This window comes from Anas platyrhynchos, chromosome 3, assembly GCF_047663525.1.
Source record: "Anas platyrhynchos isolate ZD024472 breed Pekin duck chromosome 3, IASCAAS_PekinDuck_T2T, whole genome shotgun sequence".
NCBI classification, from domain to species: domain Eukaryota; kingdom Metazoa; phylum Chordata; class Aves; order Anseriformes; family Anatidae; genus Anas; species Anas platyrhynchos.
In genome coordinates, this window is record NC_092589.1 from 105,046,719 (window position 1) to 105,067,453 (window position 20,735).

A 20,735-nucleotide genomic window follows, 5' to 3' on the forward strand; every position below is an offset into this window, starting at 1 on the left:
TAATGAAATGGCTAATGCACGTTCCCAGGAGCAATCTCAGCAGGGTTGCAGAGCGGTGGCACGTGCTCACGTCTTCCTGCTGCGGTGACGTGTTCCCAGGGAGAAGCAAAGTCCCCCATCTGTGGCCTCCCCGGTAAGTAGGGCTTTCTGCCTATTAAAACACCACTATTATCCCATTAAAGTGGAAGAGAGTTCCTCCATCCACTAATGTGCTATTACTTATTCATGTAAAACCACCACTACTCCGTTTAGTGAGTTATCTTCCTGCAACCTGTTTTTATCTGTCTCACAGGGGTTGCGTGCACTTTAGGATTTGTTGCCTGGGACCAAAAGCTGACGCTGCTGGGCACAGCCACGTACAGCCCAACCCACAGGCAGGCAGGACACGCAGGACTGTGCCCGGACATCTCACCGCTGCAAGCATGGGTGAGCTGCAGAACCTGCTAAAGATGTGGATCTGGCCACACAAAATCACTTGTAAAGACCCCAGGACAAAAATATTTAGTTATTTTAGAGGAAAAGCTTCCTTTCCCTTCACTACATGTACTGTGTTGGTGTTGGGTATCCTAAGGCAACTGCTGGTGAATTTGCTGGGTGACCAAAGGCCCAAGAGATGGATGCTGCTCTCTCCCAAGTCTTGTCTCAAAATGCTCCCCTTAAATATCTGCTGTAATCCAGGGTGCTCCTTTTAGTCACCTACTCATTTCTATTCCTTTTAACTCAAATATCACCTTTTCCCCCATAAACCTGCATATTCTAGGGTGTTTCTGTATGTCCCACTATATCACTTGCCGACAGAAGTCAAGCTAAAGGGAGTTCCTGCATTAATGCAGCGGTAGCCATAAAAATAATCACAAAAGCAATAAATAAACAAATAAATAAATAAATAAAAGGAATTTAATCATGAAGAAAAAGCATCTAGATATAATTTCTTAATCTGCCCTCCGGTGCAAGGTGGCATTTTCTTTCCGGGCAAAGACCAAGGGTGTGGGTGTGCACTTTTTTGTGTGTGCATGTGTGTGCTTTCGCCTGCTTATTTGGGTATTCTGATTAATTGTCCCCTGTGAAAAGGGGGTTCATCCTCCTGGCATTACCTGGGTGCTAATAGCATCGGAAGAAGGGAAACTGCCTGCTAAGTAACGGCATTAGGCAAGGAGATAATGGCTTTTAGCTTTCTGTTTCCCACATGCTCTCTGTCCCTGCGGGGCTTTCAAAAATCACATTCTCCGGAGCTGCTATCCGACTGGCTCTTGCCGTCAGACATGCACGGTGCTTGAAAGCGATCCCGAAGCTCCTCCACAAATGTGCACCCCCGTTTCGGCTGCCTTTGAGTCCAGGGAGGGCTCAGCGTGCTGGCCGGAGGGCCATGTGGATGGCCTGGGGGCTGCCGTGGATGTGTCCCACCACTGATGTTCTGCACAGGGCTGGATGGGGAAGGTTTGGGCCTCCAGCTCAATGCAGCATCTGCAGTTTGGGACAACCCTCCTGGAGCACACGTCAGCTTACACTTTTTGGAGCTCAAGAAGTGAGCTGTGAGTGGCTCCGACTGCAGCAGTGGTGAAATCTGTGCTGGTAGCACGCTGCTGTCACAGGAGCTCTGCAGGCACACAGAGGTGGTTCTGCCACCACCCTCCTCTGAACCAGGAGTCCATGGATGTCCAAAGGGCTGGAGATGGAGAAGACAACTGGGATGTGCTCCTTCCACAAGGCACTGCTCCTAAAGCCATCGCCAAGGCGGAGTCACGTCCCTTACCAAGTCACTAATGAAACGATTCTGCTGAAATATTTCATTTAAAATGAGTTTTCCCCTCTCCACCTCTCTGCTGCCACTGTAGATGCTGAGGTGCCCCATTCCTGTGGGCTTTTGCAGATGAACGGGTCCCTGCCACCCGCTGGGACACTGCTGGGGACACCTGGGACACGGTGCCACCTGCCTGCCTCACCCCCCAGCAGTGCCTGCAGGGAGTCACAGGAATCAAATGCTGAGTCCTCTTCAACGGAGACAGAAATACCCATATCATGCTCTTAAATAAGATTAATGACAATATTAAAGATTAGTAATAAGATTAAATAAACATTAAATCACTAAATGACTCCTCTCCCAGTTCCTTCCTCTCTTTGGGTGATTTTCAGGCAGAGTAGGCACCGAGCTGTAAACAACATTTTTTTCAGCCCCAGCTCACTCCATAAATGGTTATCCTGGCTGCACTGTGGCAGGTTTTATTGTGTAATTAGGATGACAATGTGCTAATGCTCTGCCCTAGACCTTCCAAATTCCTTAGGCAGATTTTACACATCCGAGAAAAAAAAAAAAAAAAAAGAAAAAAAAATATATATAAAAAAAAACAAGCTGAGGAAGTGCTTTCTGTGCTGGAAGTTTTGACCCATTGTCATGCCTCGGTTTTCAAGGTCGTTCTCTGAACATTGCAGCCTTGGTCAGATGCTACATGAGCATCTCATAAGCCATTTATCTGACCTTCAAAGGCCTTTTCTGTGCGCTTCCCCCAGCACAAGCATCCCCAAGGGATGAGGGCTCTCAATGGGGCAAGACCACCATGCAAACCAGCCCCCGCCACAGCAGCTTTGCATCCCCCAGTGCTCAAAGTGCCTCCAAGACAGAGAAGAGCCAAAGGATGCTGGTGCACGGGGACCTCACCATGGGTTCATGGCCTGGGTCTCTCTTCCACTTCGTGTCCAGATGTTCCACCAGCTGCTGAGGGCTCCTCCACCCACCTGGGGCATAAAACCCAGAGGTAATTTATTTCTGCATCTTCTCCTGGGGCCTTCGCACTCAGGGAAGCATGTCCAAGCTTGGAGGGTGAATGCTTTTAGCTGCACTGATGTGGTTACAGCAGCTCGGTTTCCAGTGCAGACAAGCCCAGATCTGCCCATCTCGGCCTGGGCTGGATTAGAGCTTCCCTGGGTGCTGCTGGAAAGGTGCAGCTTGAAACAGCAAATTGTAATTACCTTGCCTGAGCAAAAGATGGACTTTGAGTGGTAGAGCGACCACCACAAAATAAAAGAACTTGAAAGAATGAATGAGAAAAAAATCCAATTTTCACTTTGCAAGACTTTTCTCCTATGTGTCATCCCGGTGATGGACCTGCCTGTGCCCACTGTGCTCCTCCAGCACTGTGGCCAAGAGGATCGGTGCCTGCAAAGGCAGAAACCAAGCCCACTGGCAAAGCACGACATCGCATCTCACGAGGCTGTGACTTACCCCCTGATTTAATTCTAACTTTAGGATGGGAGCAGATCTAATAAGAGGCAGCTTATTACCCGTTATTGCTACTTCCTTACGCACCTCAGGCAAGAATCTTTCTGGCAGTTTGTTCAGGTGTTTACCCACACGTATGCACGGATCTCACTGCAGCATCCCAACCACCCTCAGTAGGGCAGGTACCAGCCCTGGGGCTGCCTTTCGAGGCCGTGATGCCCGGCGGCACCAAGAGCAACCTCGCAACTTTTTCTGATCCTATAAAAAGAAGTAGGTCTCTGACACGGGAGGGAGGTGCTGAGCCTTGCCAAGGAAAAGTCAGCAGAAAATGACTGCTCAGAGCTGTATCAAAAACCCAAGTGTTTTTCAGGTGAAGCCGGTGAGAGCTGATACTTGGGTTTGAACTGAAAACCACCAGGAAAAATATGCTGTTGAAAAGAAGTTAGAAAAAAAGAAAGTCATAACATTTTATTTGGACAATTATTTCTACTTCATTAAAATACTTCTATGAAAATATGTAGTAAACTCTGCTAAGCTCAAATATTCTTCAGAACTCTTTTGTTTAGTAAAGCTGTTTAATATGTGAGCATAAACACCTTTCCTCTGGAGGCATGGCTGTTTTATGGGTACATTCCATCCTTTTCAGTATGTTTTTTCCCCAAAAGACAAGTGAGAGGATGTGTGCAGAGCTTTTACTCTGCAGGGGCTAACGGCCCTCGTTGGGAAGGGTCCTTCAGCTGCAGCTCTCCTTAAGGAAGGGATGAGTTGGCCAGTGGAAGAAGCCTCAAGCCAGCCAAAAGAGCAACCTTTAGGTGTTAAAACCAGCTGCAGACAAGGACCTAACAAAGACATCAGGCTGCTTGGCCAGAGCAGAGACAAATCATGCAGATTTGGCTGGAAAAGGAGCAATAACCCACCAAAAATGGGTCGGTCCAAGGCTTCCCAGCACACAACGGAGCTGGTAGGGTTTCAGGTGCTGTGCATTGAGCCATCACTCTCCAAATCCTGCAACGCTGGCCTCTGGGCAGCCAGGTAGCTCATGCGCCCAAGTCTCTAAACTGATGTGTTGAAAATATTCCAAAATTAGCTTTTCCGCAGTCCAGATGGCGGATCGTGAGTGCTTAATGGCACAGCATGAAGGTTTTATTGGCACTCACGAGGGACGAGCAGAGCAGCTTACTTGTGCCTCTTCCATCCGTGAGTAATGCATCTGCCGAAGCCCGTGCCAGGAAACTGCATCCCACCACTTCATATTTCATGCGCCTGTGTGTGCAGACAATTACTAAATGACAGTAGATATTATTGAAAGAAAATCGAGGCAAGCCACAGCTTATATTGATGTTGTTTTTAGGATTCACTTAACTCCCTGTTTTCTTGCCTCGTGCCAGCTTCTGCTCACCAAGTGCTTCCACTCCCTGTTTGAGTTGTGGCTCTGGTCCTTGGCGTGCTCCCTATTTTTGACCCCCGAGGGACCACGGAGCTTTTAAGATCAGCTGGCTGTAGGGTCCCCAGACTGAAAATCAGCAACCAGAGGGCCCTAAAGATGGGAGCATGGACCCGGAGTCCCCACGCCTTCAACCAGTGCTCAACCTCCACCAAGCCCAAGGTAAAGCTTTGTGCCATCAACCACGATAATCAAAGCTCCTCCCAAGAAAAAAGCTGCCTCTGAAGACCATTTAAATGCTCTGTGTAACATCAAGATGAACATTCACATCTTTCTTTTATGACATTAAAACCCATTAATAATTAAAGAAGCGAGTGGCAAGCAACCTGGTGCAGAACAAATGAGCGTGGTTTCCTAGAAGTGCCAGTCATGGCTGGGAACTGGGAGAAAGCACAGACCTGGGAGCAAATGCCAGGGCACATAAACGTTAGGCACTGGCATTTTCTGGTTTTGCCTGATTTTGCTGATTTTTTGTCTCTTATGGTAAAAAAAACTGAGGTGAACTGTGTGGCACACAAGGGTCATTAGTCAAGTTGTGCCCTCACCTTCCTATCCATCATGTAATGCTTATTATTATCTTTTTTTTTTTTTACAATAAAAAATTAAAGTTTGCATCCCCGTTCAGCCACAAATGTCTATTATTTTTTGTTTGTTTCCATTTTTTTCATGGTGATCCTCCTCCTCCCTGCAAGGCCAGGGATGGGACCCTCGTGCTGCAGGGTCCGTGAGTCCCTTCTGCAGGGGGGAGCCTCCAGGAGCCCTACCAGAAACCTTCATTTTCAGTTGCCCTTGCACAGTAGCCATGGAAACGAGGACGACTTTCCCATCCCTTTCTGGGAAGGCTCGGCAGTCGCTGCCATGAGCTCTGTTTGAATAAGATTTGGCAAAATAGCTCAGCAGGGGTGTGAGCTGCCTGTGCTGGTAGCCATGGGCTAGGAGATGCTGGGGGAAGGCAACCAGGTGAAGGACTCACGTGGCTTCAGGAGCAGGGTTGGGGCCAGGCACTGCCTACATCGCTGGAAGGTGTCCGTGCACACAAATGCACAGTGCTGGGGGATGAAAGTGAACCCCTTGGGATGGAAAATTCCTGGGAGTTTTGAAATCCTAGGGGAAAAGATGTTTTTCTCACCAAAATTTGGGAAAATTATATAATCTCATTACTTATACTGCTTAAATGATTTTTTTTTTTCCTTTTTCCTAATTCTTTAAACATGAAAGCACTCTGTAAAGCTGGCCCAGTGAAGGAGCTGCTGGATATGTGCATGAAGCAGAGCACCAACCCTGTCCTTGCCAGCCAGGAGAGAGGTCAGCACCGCGTGCTGATATCCTGTTGAGTTTGGAAGAGCTGAGCATAGCAGAAGCAATGCCTTGTTAAACACCTCTCTGTCCTTGCTTCATCATTCACTCTAAGCAAAATCAATTTACACAAAGCTTTCTTCTGCATCGCTTCTCCAAGTACCCAGTATTCTGTTTCAGAAAAAAACAAAAACAAAAACAAAAAGAAATAATCTTTTATTTATTTACTTTATTTTATACCAAGCTCTGCATTTTCCAAGCTCAGCATGAGTGTGGGTTGTGAAACATCACTGATGGCACTTTTCTAGGTAGGGATTTCCTCTTCTGAAGCATGATGTGGATGAACCCCACTGCCCCAAGACCATGCTCTCAGCAAAGGAGAGGCAGGCTGCCCTGATGTCCCGTGCTGCTTGTGGCCAACACGTGCATGGCTGGCACACTGCAAAGCCAGCTGTAGTTTTGTCAGAGCTTTAAGGAGAGCAATCTCCTTCCCTCGATCTGTGCATCCCCTGGCAGCCTGGAGCAACATAGCCAAGGCAGAGATGGGAGACAGCACTACAGACCCCCAAATCCTCGCTTCTCTCCAGCCTCCCCATCTCCCGCAGGCTTCTGTGAGCACCACACTCCTCTCCCTGCCTCTGTCGCGGGGCTCAGCAGACAGGCAGCAGCACGAGGGACCAGACTCAGTGTTTGTTTGGTGGTGGTGCAGAGCCCATGGAAACATGCAGGGTTTTTTTTTCCTCTCCCTGCTTGAAGCCCTACCTGCTGGTGAGTCACCACGGGGCTGGCTGGGTGCTGTCTCCTGCATCACTACTTGGCAAAGCAGCCCAGCGTGCTATCTCCTGTAATAGGGTGTGTGATTCACGATGTGAGCAAGGACTAAATGCAGCAGGAATGCACTCGAGGATCTCTGGCCTCGCTTACTCCACCCGCCGCAGCACCAGCCAAGAGGGCTGGCACTCCACGGGCGCTCTCGCCCAGCCGTGCTGTGATGCTCTGGGATCAAAGGTGCTCTGTCTGCCTCTGATAAGTGCCAACGTAAATGCAAAGCAGCCTTTGTGTTCTGCGCTTGTCTCCCGAGGAGCAGCAGGAAGGCAGCGTGTGAGCAGAAAGCTTTAGCAGGGCGTGCTTTGGTTTTCCACGGCCGGGACAATATTCCCTGCGAGAGCATCCCTCAGCACCCCTCAGCATCCCTCAGCAGGTGGGAGGCTGAAAACCAGGAATGGGGAAGGGGAAAGGAAACCGTGTTGGCTTCTAGCAAATCTCATGTCTGGAAAGGCAAGGAAGGGTTTTCCAGCAGGGCTGAGCTGGGTTTGCTGGGTCCCACATTGCCTCCGGGGTGAGGAATGAGCTGAGCAAGAAGAGTTTGAGGATGTTGTCCAGATGAGGCCCTGTGCATCGGGGTCAGGCTGGGTGTTAGGTGAAGGATCTGCACCCAGAGGGTGGTTGGGCACTGGGACAGCCCCCCCAGGGCCGTGGGCACGGCACTGAACCTGCCAGAATTTTTTAACCTTCCCCTTCCTCACACAAGGAGCTTTCTGCCCTTGGGCACTGAGGCGATTAGGCAGGTAAAGCTTGAAAAAATCAATAAATTGTGCTGAGGAGAGCCAGGTGCTAGTGGGGCTCCTGCCACAGAGGCCCTGGGGACATCTCCGGGTGTCCTTGGGTGCTGGTGCCTGCATGGGCTGGGGCTGGCCCTGCACCTCCCCTGCAGCCCCCTGGGGTCTGGAGTCACTGCAAAACAAATGGAGAAACATTCTGCCTCCCATGTCGTCATCCCAGTTTGCTAATTGGGGAAATAATTGTGTTTAAAAAGCCCTGTGCCAGCGAAGGCATTCTGAGGAGGCTATGGAGGGAGGCGGCCATTTTGTCCCATACAAAGCAAGCTCACGCCATGGCTTCAGCCAATTTTGCGAAGTTTTGGCCCAGTTGTGCTCCCCTGCTTGGGGCTTTTGGTGTTGGGTTGGAGGGTCTGGTCTGGCTTTTGGTTGATGTGGTGAGCTTTTAAGTATGTAAAACACAAGATTTATATTTCAGTGTGCAGGATACTGAGAAGACAATCCATCTCACAATGAAATCCCCATTGCAGATCTTGCCCAGGCTACAGAGACAAGCAACATAGAAGGCTTTCCTCATCCTGCCAGGGCCCCTGAGCAGCTCTGAGTGCAGTTTTCCTCCCTCTAAGGAGCAGGCAACAACCCTGATTTGCAATGATGCTCAAGCTCTGAAAATGAAAAGTGCTGTTTTGCCTCTGTTTTGACTTTTTGTTGTATTCGCTTGCAAGACTCCTGTAATTACTTTGCTTTGTTTGTTTGTTTTATAGAGCAAAGGAACAACACTCCAGCCTAAATTTAGTGCCCCATGTTTGTGAGCAATCTGCAATTAGCAACCAATGCATCCACGTGCACAAGGGCAGCGGAGAAAGGGGGCTGTGCTGGGTAGGTGGCACTTTTTTCTCCTAAACAAACACCGGATAGGAAAATACCAAAACACCGCCAAGCCGGCATGTTTCTAACTACTCCTTTCCTGCTGTGAGCATGGCTCGTGATGCTGGGGATACCAACGCAGGCTGTCTCTGAAGCGCTTCCCAGGTTTCAGCAAGCTGCATCCACTCCTCTTACAGTACTCCCAGTCCCTCGTTAAGCTGATGGTTGCAAAACCCATTATCCCTGCTCAGCCCAATTTGTTCACGTCCTAAACCAAGTTTTCCCCCATTTCCCACAGGATGGATGCACCTCCATCCCTCCACCTTCCCTTTCCTCTGCCTTCTTCTAGGATGTGCTGGGGCTGAGTCCAAGCCTCCCTCTGCAGGGAGTGGTTGCTCTCCAGCGTGCTCGCTTGGGAAGGGCTGGAATTTGCATTTTAGCTCCGAGGAAGGAGATCTGCTGCCATCTGCACCTGGGCAGAGAAAGAGCTCCCCAGCTGGAGGCGGCAGGCATGGCTCTGCCTGCGGAACAAGGCTCGATTCTGCGCTGGATGAGCATCGAGTCCACAGATTCATCATCAGGCAGAGGGATTTTAGTCACAGGATGGATTTGGATCACGTGCAGATGGATCTAGGCATGGCAAACAATGGCCATAGACATGCAGAAAGGCTTTTTTTCTGTTTCCATAGTCTGGGCAGCAAGATTGCTGGGTTTTTAACCTGGCACCCATAGGAGCAGGTGCTAAGATGGCACAGCTCAGCTCATTCTGCTGGGCAAAGAGAAACTTTGGGAAATGTGTCGGCCCCTTGTCACGGTGTGGGGCTGCTAAAGAAAAAAAAAGAAAAAGGAGGAAAAGAAATTGCAATGCTACTTCCTTATTGAAGGGCAAACACCCTGCGTTAGGTGCAGGATTTCCCCGAGAGCAAAGTCCAGGGCTGGGAGGGACACGGTAGGTGCTGGCAGGTGCAGTAGAAAATTGATTTTTCTAACGATGAATGCTGCTGTGATGCAGCCAACTGCTGCTCCAGGGACTGCATGTGTTCATTTGGGACAGCTCTGGCAGAAGCAAACCCTGGCACCCTTGGGAGCATTCTTACTGAAGCCCTGGTGGGTGACACTGCCCCAGACACCCCAGCATGTGGCATCCAGCTACTGGTGTAACTGGGAGTGGCTTTGTGCACAGTGCTGGAGATTGCTGCAGCACTCCAGTCCCGAGCACTCCAGCTTGGGTGGTGTGAGAGGGAAGGTGCTGTGCATCATACCTGACTTTTCTGCAGCACTATGTGATGTGCCACATCCAGAGCTCCCAGGAGAGGGAGAAGAGGTAGATAAGAAGGAGCAGGGCCACATCTCCAACCATCTTGCTGCTGGAGCACTCAGAGATATGTGCCAGAAAACCAAAAACCCAGCTGTGCCCCAAGCACAGCAGTGCTCACCATCTAGATGTCGGCCAGCGTTGGGGCTGTGTCGTGTATCAGCCGAGCTCCAGTGCTCCTCGGGGGCTCAGGGCAAAAGCTGGGGCTGCTGTGTTAGGATTCCCCTCCCCATAATCTGTTTGATGTAGGATCTGTTGGGCAGACCAGGATGTGTGTGGCCCCAGCTTCTCTGGGTGGCACAGGGCACGAGGGTGCTCGGGCTGGGTTCCTTGCCCTGCGGTTCCCAGCTCAGTCACAGAAAAGCTGAGGACACTTAACTCCCTCCCCTGCCTTTTTATTTGCCATGAGTCATTCCCTAAGTAAGCAGCCAAGGGAAATGCCCGGCCGGGGGAGGCTTTGGCGTGGGCTCCAGCTCTGCTCGTGCTGAGCACCAGCGTGCTGCCAGCACCAGCTGCAGATGGAGCCGTCAGCAGCCTGCAAAAACCACCAGTGCTGTAATCAGCCGGTTCCTAGGGCAAACACGAATGAAAAGCTGATACAAAGCATGTAAGTGATACAGTCATAGCATCCAGCCTGGAAAAGACCTTCAAAATCATCAAGGCCGACCATCAGCCTGACCTATGGGGTCCCATCACTGAGCCTTGTCCCTTAGTGCTGTGTCTCTTAAATGCCACGTGGTCTTTGCTCCAACGTGCTCCCATCCAGAGCCACCTGCTCACATCTTCAGCTCCATCCCTGCCTTTTGGGAGGCTGAGCTGCCACCACAGCTCTGTTTTGTGAGGCTCAGGTGATCCCATTGATCTCCAGCTGCTGGAGATCTGGGGTGACCTCCCTGGCACCGCTGTCCTTATCAGCATAGAAGTGATAAGAGCTCCAGATGTGGCGTAGGAGTGCAGTGACTCACCCCCTTGCCATGTGCAGGCTGGGCCTGCTGTGCAAGCACAGGGCAGGGAGTCACCGGGACTGGCCCTTCCCCATCCCCGTGGTGCTCCCGGCGCCGTCCTGCTGGGTGTTGATATCAGATTTAGCTATTTCGGGGAGGAGACGGGAGCCACGCTGAACTCCGGTGCCTTTTCCTCCTACGGCTTGGAAAATCACGTAGGATCCTTCCTAGGCTCCCCCTGCCCTCTTCCCCTCTGTTTGCTTCCTGCTGCTCTGCTGAGTCAGAGCCGCCGATTTGGCTGGTGAGAAGGAAATTCCCCCTTCCGAGGGCGAGCTGGGGGTGCAGCTCCTGCTCACCAGAGCGGGGCGTTTTGCTTTGCTGGCCATTTCCCCACAGAGGTGCTCCGAGGTGCACGGCTGCTCCCTGCCTGGCTGCTCGCTCCCTGCTTGCCAGCATCCCAGCACCGGGCTCCCAAATTAAACCTTGCCGGGACCGTAATGAAGCACGAGCCCGGCTGGTAGGAAGAGGCCGTGAGACTTTTCCACGCCCATTTGCACAATAACTCATTATAAGCCTCCCGTCCTCACGACTCTGGATTTTAATTCTGTTTTAAAGTATTGTGAAATGCTTCATTTGACACAAACCATACAGGGGAGGAAAAAACAGGCAGCGGGCTTTCACCCCACAACGTTACAATGGTTAACAGGATGTCCCTTCCAAATCTGTTTTGATGTAGAGGTTTTATTAGCTGAGGAAGTCTTTGGGGACTTTATCTTCGGGGATGCAAGCTTTGCACTTAATTGCTTTTGCTCCGAAGGGTTACACAGAGATACTTTCACTGGGCTGCCGATGACATTTCCCTCACAGTGTGGGGGACGCCTCGTCTCCGGCTGAAAGAAAAGCTCAGTTCTGCGCCCTGCCTTCATAAATGGGCCTTTCAGTAGGATGCCCTGCACAGGCAAGCCCACGGAGCAAAATCAAGTTCTTTAAGAGCCTCCCTTGAAGAGCAGCACTGGGGATTTTCTTTTAAAATTTTTAGTATAACAAGGAAAAAAAATAATTAAAAAAGTTGCATTGCCAGTGCCCATTTTGGCTGGTAGTGGGTTGTTTCGGAATGCCATGGTTTTGCCTAATTAATATTGACCTCCCTGCTCCATGTGGGTCATGGCAGCAAAGCCAAAGCCCCTAGCAATCCGCAGTGCCCACGAGTTAATTTACATTCATAATTACTGGCTAAAGTCTTTGTCTTGTCTCTCCTTCTCCAAGAAATGTTCTGACAAGGTGCTTCCATTTTCAGGGGCTGGAATCAGGGGATGTGAACCTTGCTGTATGAAGGTTCACGAAGAAGAAGCCTCACTTCAAAAAAGATTTAGGGCTGGGATTCCAAACAAAAACCACATTTTTTCCAGCATGAAGCACTCCGGTAGGAGTTCTGCTGGCGCTGACCGAGCACAAAACCCTCTTGGGTGTGAAGGGACATTTGGGGTGACCTTCTCCCACAGGTGACAGCACTGGGGTCTGCTCAACCTCTCCTTGAGCCACTGCCTGGCTGAACTCCGCCGTGAGGACAGGAGGAAGGAGCTGCTGGCTGCTGAGGGCGGGTTGTGTGGCTCGGGGATGTTTTGTGGGGCCACCAGCAGATGTCAGGACGTGTGGCTGGAGCTCCTCCAGCTGCTGGCCACTTTCATGCCTCCACGGAGGCGTAGAGCAGGGATTCACTTGGGGTGAAGCCCTTTTTGTGCATGGGAAAGAACAAGCTTCACTAATAGAGGGCGTAATTAAACAGCGGGTAATTGACATTTTCATTTCCTGTACCCTGCCCCGGGAGGATAATGACAGGTTGGGCTGTATCAAAATGTTCCTGAATACCTTTGGTGACACAACACGAGATGGTAGCTGCAAAAATTTCTAGAAAATTGTGGGATCAGCAGCAATCCTTGGCTCGGCACTTTGGGTCTTGTCCTGGCTTTTGGAGGTGCTCACGAGCAGTGTCTTGGCAGCAGGCAGTTCCCATGCTGTCCCCGTTGCCATCTGGAGATGCCAGGAAACCTCTGCTCCTCTCCGTGCTCAGGTGAGCAATCCCCTTCGCAGAACGCCTCCTTTGGTGGAGAACTGCTCGGAAGGAGGAGTAGGGGCGAGGCAGTAAGCTCGCTTTCCACGGGCAAGGCAGAAGATAAAAATAGGACCAGCTTCTCCACCAGCCATCTGGTGATGAGACGGGGCTGCCTGTAGCACAAGCGGTCAGCGAGGCAGCTATTATTTATAAAGCACCGTGGATGAGCATCACGCTTCACGAGGGCTGAATCTATTATGGAAAATGGAATTCATTCCCTAAAGAAATCCTATTTTTTTTTATTATTATAACCTCCTGGCCAGCAGGTGGAAAGCAGCAGCCCACGGCGAGCAGAATGAATGCGGCCACTTCAGCCTCCTCCAAGCTCCCGTGCCGTGTCCATCACCGTGGTGCTCATCACTGGAAGATAACGAAGCTCTCCTACCACCACAGGCTAACGGATTGGGGTTTTCTACTCTGCTCCTCCGTCCTTCCATCGTATTATTCCAGCTCAGCAAGAAGCAGAAGAACAGTTTATAATTCAGGAGAAGGGCTGGGATGTTTCCCCTCTTGGGGGAAAAATAAACACGAGTGTTGGCTCTGGTTTCCTACCAACTCCTACTCGCTCCGAGCCTGGTGCGTCGGGAATCAGAGTGCAAGTTAATAATAAATAAGGGCACAAACGCTGCAATAAGAACTTAAAGCTGGTTTCAGTCCAAACTGCTGAGCTTGCTACAGCATAGGCAGTGCTGGGGCTCATTGCTGCAGGGGTGGCAGCATGGGTTAGAGCAAAGGATGGGCCTCTTTTGGAGGGGGAATGGCATTTGTAACGGGGTGCTGGTGATGTGTGAACACCATATGGGGTTGGTGTGAGTTGCCCAAGGTTCAGAGACCCCATACTCAGTGGCAATGTGCCTGGAGAGCAGGGTGCCAGCCCCAGACGCCTTTCCCACCTCTGCAGCCCAGCTCAGCAGTGCTGTTGCACCCTCAGCCCCTCCAGCCCTGCTGGCAGCATCCTTGCTGCTGTGTGGAGCCAAGCAGCCACTCTTTGTACGCCCGAATCCCAGGAGACCTCATTAGGAAGCAGGCACAGCAAATGGTTGCTTCTATTGGGATGTCCAAAACTCAACCCATGGGGGAAGGACACCCAAAATGTGGTGGGACATGCTCACAGCTGCGTTTCCACCTCCCTCTTGGTGTCTCCCCTTCCCCGGCGTCCCAGCCTAAACGGGTCTCTGGGCTGGTGAGGGACAAACAGGCCAAATTATCTGTGAAAAATCTATGGAAATAATATTCCTGAGAGCTGGCCCATTTGCATGTGTAATGGCCAGGGTGCTTTCCCTGGCTTCTGCCGCGGCAGATGCCGGAATGGCCACAAGGCACGTCTGCTCTAAGCAAGGCTGGAAAGGGCTGGGTGGAGCAGGGAGGGGGACAGCGATTACGTGCACAGGGCCATTACACATGTAAACACGACCTTAAAAATAGAGCCGGCTGGGTGCTGCCAAGCCTTTCCCTGACCACCCGTCGGAATTAAGGAGAGCCGTGGGTTTGGCTGCAGTCCCTGCCCTTCTCTTCGCTGCTCCTGCGATAGCCAGAAAATGCCTGTATGAAATGGGCAATAAGCTGGTGTGTGCCAGCATTTGCATCAGAAAGTTTTGCTCCGTACGGGGTGGGACGGCACAGCAGCAGGAGAGGATTCCTGGAAGCTCTCACCACGGATTTGCATCTCTCCCTCCCCGTGGCAGGAGCTGCCGGGATGCGACTGCAGCGAGTGGAGAGCACCGAGGGGAGAGGAGCTGGAGCCAAGGATGCTGATGCTGAGAGGCTGAAATTGCTCCTGGAAATGCAGAAAGGGTGAAGAGAAGAGCCACAGGAATGATATGAGGACTTGGAAAAAAGTCATTATCCATGAGTAGTTCAATCAGTTTGGCTTATGATAAGAAGAGAGATTGAGAGATGATGTGATTAGGGTATAAGGTTAATTTAATAGGGAGAAAGCAGCGCATACTGAACAGGCTGTATAACCAATACTGCCTCCTTGTTTCCTCACATTTTCCCACCCATCTCTCATATACGACCATAGCAGGAAGGAACAGGACGCAGAGCTGGGGTGAAATTTTTCCTCAGTGCCAAGAGTAAGGAGGAGACTTCATTTTCACACTCCGAAATTTGGATCGAGGTGGGTCTGGTGCAGACAGGCCAGACTTTCCCCCACCTGCCTCTTCTCTCACCTTCCAAGTGGGGAAGCCCTGGCCCGAATGTGAGGGGGGTTTCCCCAGGGCTCAAGGGGGATGCGAGCATCTTGGCACGTGTCAGGTCTCCTCCAGATTTCCAGATCTCTTCCAGATTTCCAAACAAACCAGACTCGTGCTGTCTGGTCAGGGGTGCTGGTGGGAAGCGAGGAGTGGTTAATGGGATTGTGCTCAGCCTCCTGGAAACCTCGAGGGGTGCGGAAAAGTAATATCATCTGGTCCTGGGAACTAACCTGCTTTGAAGGGAATTAAAGAAGCAGAAGGAAAAAGCAATATAATCTTCAGCTGCCACCTCTGTCCCTTGTTGCTACCTGAGGGATTAAGCCATTAAAACCTAATGTGCAAGAAATATTTCAGCTCCCGCCTGGACCTAAATGTTTTTTGTGCAAGCGGTGGCAAGACACAAACCAAACCCATCCCCTCTGCGCTCGCACACACATGAAAGAGAAGCAGCGTGGCCCTGGCGGGGGATATAACCTACAAGGTGCTTCTGCTCTCAGAAGCTGGGAATAAAGCACAGAGATTGATAAAGCAGATACGGGGTCGGGCTCGATGGGACCGCCGAGGGAGGGCGGTTTCTATGGCGATGGAGAAGAGCCGTGATGGGAGGCATCGCGCGTGGGCGGCAGCGAGAGGCAGCTCCACGCCCTGCAGAAGTGGGTAGTTGCTTTGGAGACAGGTGCAGGGGCTGAAAAAAGCACCTCGGGGGGAAGGAGAGGGAGAGGGGGGCTTGGTGGGGCCCAGCTGCGCTGGACGTGTCACTTGGAAAGTCTGAACGGGGGAGAAGCTGGTGGGCAGGGACACCTCCCACCAGCCCAGGTTGCCCAAAACCCCATCCAGCCTGGCCTTGAGCACCTCCAGGGATGGGGCATCCAAAAGCACTCCCCTGGAGACCTGAAGACCTCTGAAGAGATCCTGTCGTGTTTTTGCTCCCGTATGGGTTGTGGCTGAAGGAGTCAAGGGCTTTGCCAGGTCCAGAGCCATCAGAGACAGCTGAACTACCACATGCAGACACTCACAGTTATGGTTCCTCTACCAACACATGGTGCTTTTTGGGCTGTGCAGCCCCAAGGATGTGCTGAAGGCAGCGTGGAGGCAGCTCACTGCCCCTTCCCAGGCAACCAAGAGCCTCCATCCATCATCAGCGGCGGTGCTGACACCGATCTGTAGCTTCCCCTGCCTTCACATTAGTGTCGTCTTGCATGCTACGGCCATTAGGGCTGTTGCATTAGTGATGGATGAGCAACCTTAGATCCTCCTCCTGAATCACGGGGCTGGACAGCGGGACCGAAGCTAAAGGATTGCTAATTAGCAAAACGGGACCAAAGGGAGTCCCTCCTCCATCCGTCCTGGGACAGGGCGCTGTGGTTATATTCACAAGCCTATGAATAGCGTGACTTTAACGAGCTGAAAAGGGTTTTAAAAAATAATGAAATTATAAAAAATTACATCTACAAATGTGAGGTTTACTGTGCTCATGGCAATGCTGTTCATACCCTGGGCAAGATCATCGGACTTACTCTGCAGAGAGAGTCCTGGAAAGGCACTTGCTTAATTGGAAAATGAAGATTTATAAAGATCCCTGATTTAACCAGTTTAAAGACCTGAGCAAAGTCACTGTGCAATACCTCGTGCACGCAAATTTATGCTCCCCTTTTTTCCCGAATCACATCCTTTTGCTGCCTGACAGGGCTGAGGCCGTGTGCTTGCCCCCTCCCAGAGCAGGGACACGGATTTCCATGCACCCTAACATCCTGCCTTGTGGGCCAAGAAATAAAACCGGAGATATTATGAGAATTAAAACCTTTCCAAACAAAGATAACTCAGACAAAACACTTTGAAAATAACTCCTTTTCCATCATTTCAGCCTCATTTGCTTTACTTTGGAGCCAGTTTCTTGGCTAGCTGCCTCCAGGATTTGTTGTTGGCTTATCCCTGGAAAGCTGCTAACACTTATTTTTTCTCTCTCAGCTATACTGGGAAAGAAAAGGATTTTAAAAGCAGGTAAGCCCTCTGTTTTGAGGGTTTTCTTTGAAGTCTTTCAAGCACACGTTATATATGAGCCCTTTCTGCAGCAAATTGTGTCTCAGGGAGCTGAAATCAAATAACCTGAGTGTGATATGATCCAGGTGAATTTGTTGCAATGTTTACAAGGCAACCCTTTTCCAGGAAAAAAAAGAAAAAGAAAAAGAAAAAGAGAAAGGAAAAGGAAAAGGAAAAGGAAAAGGAAAAGGAAAAGGAAAAGGAAAAGGAAAAGGAAAAGGAAAAGGAAAAGGAAAAGGAAAAGGAAAAGGAAAAGGAAAAGGAAAAGGAAAAGGAAAAGGAAAGGGAAAAGAAAGAGAAAAAGGAAAAGGAAAAGGAAAAGGAAAAGGAAAAGGAAAAGGAAAAGGAAAAGGAAAAGGAAAAGGAAAAGGAAAAGGAAAAGGAAAAGGAAAAGGAAAAGGAAAAGGAAAGGGAAAAGAAAGAGAAAAAGGAAAAGGAAAAGGAAAAGGAAAAGGAAAAGGAAAAGGAAAAGGAAAAGGAAAAGGAAAAGGAAAAGAAAGAGAAAGAGAAAGAGAAAGAGAAAGAGAAAGAGAAAGAGAAAGAGAAAGAGAAAGAGAAAGAGAAAGAGAAAGAGAAAGAGAAAGAGAAAGAGAAAGAAAAAAAAAGAAAAAGAGAAAAAGAAAAGAAAATTAAAAAAGAAGCTTTCTGGGAAAACAAAACTGAAATCATATTGCTCATGATCTTTAAAAAAAAAGGTTTTGAGCAAGAAAAAATATTTAAGCAAAAAGTCTTGGAGCAAAATGTACCCTAACACACTGCACCAGGGCTGCGACCAACCCTGTGCTCCCCTCCTGCTGTTCCTCGAAAACCTCCCGGCCCATACTGGTGTGAATCTGTCCCGCTCAGTTCTTGACATTTAGCTCGGCCACAGCCGGCGGTGATTCATAGAAAGCTCCTTGTTCCGGCCCTGTGACGAGTGTCCATGTTCCAGGGCCTTTTTTCCACGCTGCAGTCTTCTAAAAAATGCATGTGCAGGCAGATTGTGCTGCAAATCCTATGGCAACCGGCTGCACCACGGAGGGCTGGCTGAATTACAATGCGCAGGGCTTGAGAAACGCTACGCCGAAATGGAGAAAACTTTCTAGAAATATTAATATTCAGCACCCACTATCGAGAGATCATAGCAACCCAGCCAGATCTGACTGCTTCGAATTATTATTCATGTACCATGGAATATGTATTTTTTTTTTTTTAAGGAGCATTGTAAATTAACGCTAGCAAAACGCAATTTGTAATTTAAATGTAAATCAGAATTGACTAAGAATATAATTAGGCTTCGAATGCCTAGGTAGTGTCTGCTAACCAGACTGTTTTGCGGCGTGTGTTTTTTTTTTTTTTACAAAGATTTTAAAGCGCATTATTTACCTTGAATACTTCAATGCCTATTATCTGCGTCTGTGCGCTATAAAAATGTAAATAATAATAAAAGCTTGGGGTGTGTGCTGCTGAATTCTGGATTGATTCTGCAAAACTGAAGGGTGTTTCACGCAGAGGGTTAGACAGCTTGTGTGAGACTGCTGAGACACTGGGAAGAAATAAAGTCCCCCCAGAAAGCTGGTGCTTTTGCTACCTGTGCTTTCCACTGCGATGCAAGTGGGAGCCACGACATGGATCAAATATAACCAAGTCACATAGCTTTAAGTGGTGGTGGATGCTTGTGTTTGCTTCACGGTAAGATAACTCCAAGTATAAATATAATAAATCTATCAGCATATCTTCATAGCGAGTGGTTGGGCTGCCTCGCAGCCTTCCCATCACTCGCCCAGCCACTGCTGCCCCTTCCTCACCGGTATTTCCCCACAGACACACATGGGGCTGAAGCTCTTAGCAAAAGGATTGAGCTCCCCAAACCAAGCCCACCATGAAGCTGCACCACTGGGGAGAGCCAGCTGCGAAACGTCATTCTGAGTTTGGCGTAACAGAAGTCTTTTCCTGTGGAAATGGGGAGTTTGTAGCAGGAAGCAATTGGCCTAACTGTGCTCTTGAGAAATTTCAGATATTAAATTCAAGATATTCCTGAGAGATTTAAGATACTACATTTAAAACAGAGAGGTGGCGCTGAGCAACATGAAATAAGTCAGTTCAGGAAGACCTGGACACCTCCATTTTAAAAAGCAGTCGAGATTTACAAATAGCTCTTTTGGTCTGCACGCTGGGGGCAGATATCAAATACGAGGACATTGAAAGGGGCTGCAACCCTGGGCAATGGCAGCAGGTTACTCACTTCTCAGTACTTAACGTACAGATTCCTCCTTGCTCCTTGGTTGAAAACGAAGCACGGGGGTGTTTTGGGAGGAGAGGGGCACAGTGGGCCCTGTGCTCCAGCACCAGCCCCGCAGCGATGGATGGCGTTGCCTCCAGGTGTGCATTGTGACTGCAGTCTGAGGGTGCCATTAAATCCAGATCCAAGAGACAACAAATGAGTGCCTGAAACACCAGGAAAGGCTGTTTTTGAAGCACCAGAACTGTAAAATGCTGCTTTTGTGTCTCAGATGACTTTAACATACCAAGGCATCTGGAGCCCAAAGCCTTCTGTCAGACACGTGGCTCCAGCTCCTCTGAAAAGCAGGACTGAAATTATTACTGACAGCTGAAATTAAGATTTTAATAATTACCCGAGCTCCTCTTTGCATAGGCCCAGCAGGAAAACATCCTACGGTGTGTGGTGTGTCAGCCACTTCTCTCAAAGTAAATGAAAGCTGAGGCTTTGCAGCACTGGGAAGGTGTTCAGCAACTTTCAGCACGCTGGGGACAAATGTATTTTCTTCATATAAAAAGTGGATATAATTCCAGTTGGACGCTTGCCCTTTTATGAAAGTGAGGACATATATACCTCAGCAGCATGCAGAGTGCAAATGGCATCAGAAACTGCTCAAGTGTAACAGAGAAAACAGAAAGGGAGCAAAATGTTTTGAGAGGATGCTGTTGAATGCTTCTCGTCATCTGCTTGTCTCGTCTCCCCCTCTAGAGTTGGATGCAGTGGCTGGAAGGCCAGCTAGGGTTTGAGCTAGAGATCTGGGGTTGGGAACCTCAAATTTCACTCTCTGAAGCTGCTTCAAGGAAACCTTTGTTTGGACTGACCTGGGATTTCCTGAAACCTTCCCCTAAGCAAAAAATCCCTAAAATCATCCTTCCCCTAAAATCACCCTGGGTGATTTTTCAGACTCACTGTACCAAAGTTATGTTGGCTGGGGCTCTCTGGTCCAACTTGCAGCTCAAAGTGGACGTGCCACAAGGGGCAGAGCAAGGCAGCCACTGCTTTCCTTATCTCCGTTTGGAAACCTCCAGGAAGGAGGTCCTCCAAGGACAGAGACCTGTCCCTGCCTAAAAACCCACCCCAGCTCTGCGCTACCCTCCTGGTGAAAGAGGTTTGTCTCTGGGATGAAGGTCTGCTGGTGGGCGTTGGGACCACTTCCCCTGTTAGAGAGCAGGAGGAGGAGTCCTTCCACCAAGATCAATCAGCTGTGGCCATTGATCACCTCATCACGTACACATTGCCCTCATCAGATCTCCTGCTTGTTTATTAATCCTTCTCCCACGGGTTTCAACCCATTTAGTTTCTAAGGGGGTTGTGACTTTGTGATCTTGGCAGCACAAAGAAGCTGCCGATCAGTGACGTTTCCCTTGACAACGTGGGAGCGTAGGTGAGTCCTCATCCAAGTCGTAGGGGGCATTGGAGAAGGGGCAGCACACTGGAAGCCTGATGCTTGTTTCACTGAAAATTTGCAAGACATTTATGTATCTA

The 20,735-nt window shown here is 49.7% G+C and overlaps 1 long non-coding RNA gene across 1 annotated transcript; it reads right to left on the reverse strand.

The window, feature by feature from the left end:
- Positions 1-17,421: 17,421 nt before the first annotated feature.
- On the reverse strand, positions 17,422-20,515 carry LOC119716646 (uncharacterized). The gene is made up of 3 exons (XR_005265006.2): positions 19,824-20,515; positions 19,606-19,735; positions 17,422-19,417 (listed from the first exon to the last, which is right to left on the reverse strand). It is a non-coding gene; the product is annotated as an uncharacterized lncRNA (long non-coding RNA).
- Positions 20,516-20,735: the final 220 nt, after the last annotated feature.